Source organism: Cetorhinus maximus, chromosome 23, assembly GCF_964194155.1.
Source record: "Cetorhinus maximus chromosome 23, sCetMax3.hap1.1, whole genome shotgun sequence".
Taxonomy (NCBI): domain Eukaryota; kingdom Metazoa; phylum Chordata; class Chondrichthyes; order Lamniformes; family Cetorhinidae; genus Cetorhinus; species Cetorhinus maximus.
Window position 1 is genome coordinate 13,050,290 of NC_135901.1, and position 2,319 is coordinate 13,052,608.

The following is a 2,319-nucleotide window of genomic DNA, read 5'->3' on the forward strand; positions in this document are numbered from 1 at the left end:
CTACAAAACTGAATGTGTTCACCCCTGAACATGGTGCAAGGCGGAACATTGTGACGAGATTTTGGAAAATGTTGTTCGTTGGCAGGTGGAAAAATGGAGGAGGAACCAAAGCAGGAAACCCAGTCTCCAGTTCTGTGAATATTTACAAACTCTTTAGGAAACGGGATCAGGGGAGAATGAAGGGTGAGCTGTCCGACTGACCAGGGCCTATCCGGAATGTTAAGCCATGCTGTCATGCAGCAGCACTCTGGGTCTCTGTTTCGGTGAAATGGAATTCAGCTGGTATTATCAGGGATGCTGCAGAAATATTCATATAACAATGTAATCATAAAACGGCAAAGCACCATGTATCTATTCAATGGCATACGGGGCCCTTCCATAATCCTCTCTCGATCAGCTCTTTTAAGAGCAAACGAATTAATCTCAGTTTCCTTCCCTCTTTTAGTAAACCTGGTATTATTCTGAATATCAATTAATTGCACAATTCCCTTTTGAAAAAGGAGATTCTGCAGATTCCATGCCTAGTTTACCTTAATTAACACTGTTTCCCTCACCCAATGCCATGAAGATTTAGACTAGTGCTTCTTACATAGCTATGCATATGAACATTATTTACTTTTTCTGTTGATTTCATATCGAATTGACAAAAGTGCTTATTTTTCTGATCAAACATCTCATTATTTCTGAGTTGATTTATACAATCTAATTACATTTTCTCCACAAACCGCTAATCGAGGGTGTTATATCACAGTGGGAAATCATTGTTACAGTTCAACAGAGCCCTGCCAAGATCAAAGGCTGGCATAGTTTGTTTCGTTTATTTGGTTTAAAATGCATTTGTTCTGGGAGGGTAATCTTACAGAATACATATTTGTTTAGGAAAAAGTGCTGATCTACCAGAATGTTTGGAGGATTCCAATGGTTAGACTGAGAGGTCATGTCATTTGTTACAGGAAGACAACTCTTGGTTTCCACCTGGTGCCTCAGTTTGTTTGAATTTCAAAATGCAGAAGGCTCGGTCCAGCAAATGTCTTAGGCAGCAATGCTTTCTGCTCAATCATTATGAACACACTTCTCCTCAGCAGAAGAAATTCAACAAACTTTTCTCAGCAATTTTTTTACCTTATTCACCATTCAGTATTAATGTATTTGATATTGATGCCCTTGGTTGACTTGAGGCTCTCTGAAATAGACAGCATCGAATTGCAAACTTGACTGGCAAACAAAAGAATGTAAGTCACCAGGTAATGCATTTGATATGGGTCTGATTTGAGATGTAGTACAACAGTCAGCATTTCAACAAAATCAAAGAATTTTACAGGGAACAGGCTTGAGAATGATGCGTTAATTAGATCTGAACCCTCTTTGTCTGTCTTTATGAGCACACATTACACTGAGACACCTTTGACATGGTGAGTAACTTTCTTAAGCTGCATCGAAAGATCCATTGATTTATCTTGTTGACTAAACGAACTGCTAATATGAGAGCGCAGTGAAATACGAACATCGATCCACTCAAGCGTGTCATGGAATCTCAGCACGTGCTGATTTTGCTGCATTCATTTTGTGACCACGGTGAGAGCAAATATTGCCTGCAACATGGGAGATTCAGGTAAGCTTCAACGACTCAAATCATCCTCACTATTTAATGAGTAAGTTTTCATAATGTTTCTACCCGGTTTCGAACCGGGGACCTTTCGCGTGTGAGGTGAACGTGATAACCACTGCACTACAGAAACTGCCACGGTTTGAATGATCCTGTCCGGAATGCTAAACTGCGCTGTAACTCAGCAGCAATCTGGGTCTATATTGCGGAGAAATGGAATACAGCTGCTGTTCTCAGGAACGCTGCAGCGAGACTGTTGTAACAATGTCATCATAAAATGGCCTAGCACCGTGTATCCAAACAATGGCAAAAGAGGCCCTCCCAACATCCGATCTCACGTCCCTTTTTAAACGAGAAAACTAATTCATCACAATTTGCTTCTCTCTCTAAATGATCTATTTCTTCTCCCTTTCATTAAATTACTCAATTCTCTTTTGAAAAAGTCGTTTCTGCAGAATCCATGCCTAGTTTGCCTTAATTCACAAGGTTCACATGACGATTTGGACTTGGGTTCCTAATATACTTTACCAGGTGAACATGATGTAATTATGCAATTGATCTGATATCGAATTTGCGAAAGTGTTATTTTTAACCTTACTATTTTTACAATCTTATTACTTTTGCTCCATACCCCTTCAACCGAGGGTGCGATATTACAGAGGAAAATGTTTGTTCCGAAGTTTAACAGGGCCCTGCCAAGATCGCGTGCTTCA

The 2,319-nt window shown here is 39.9% G+C and overlaps 1 non-coding gene across 1 annotated transcript; it reads right to left on the reverse strand.

The window, feature by feature from the left end:
• Nucleotides 1-1,666: 1,666 nt before the first annotated feature.
• Nucleotides 1,667-1,739, reverse strand: trnav-cac (transfer RNA valine (anticodon CAC)). Its single transcript has one exon. It is a non-coding gene; the product is annotated as a tRNA-Val (tRNA).
• Nucleotides 1,740-2,319: the final 580 nt, after the last annotated feature.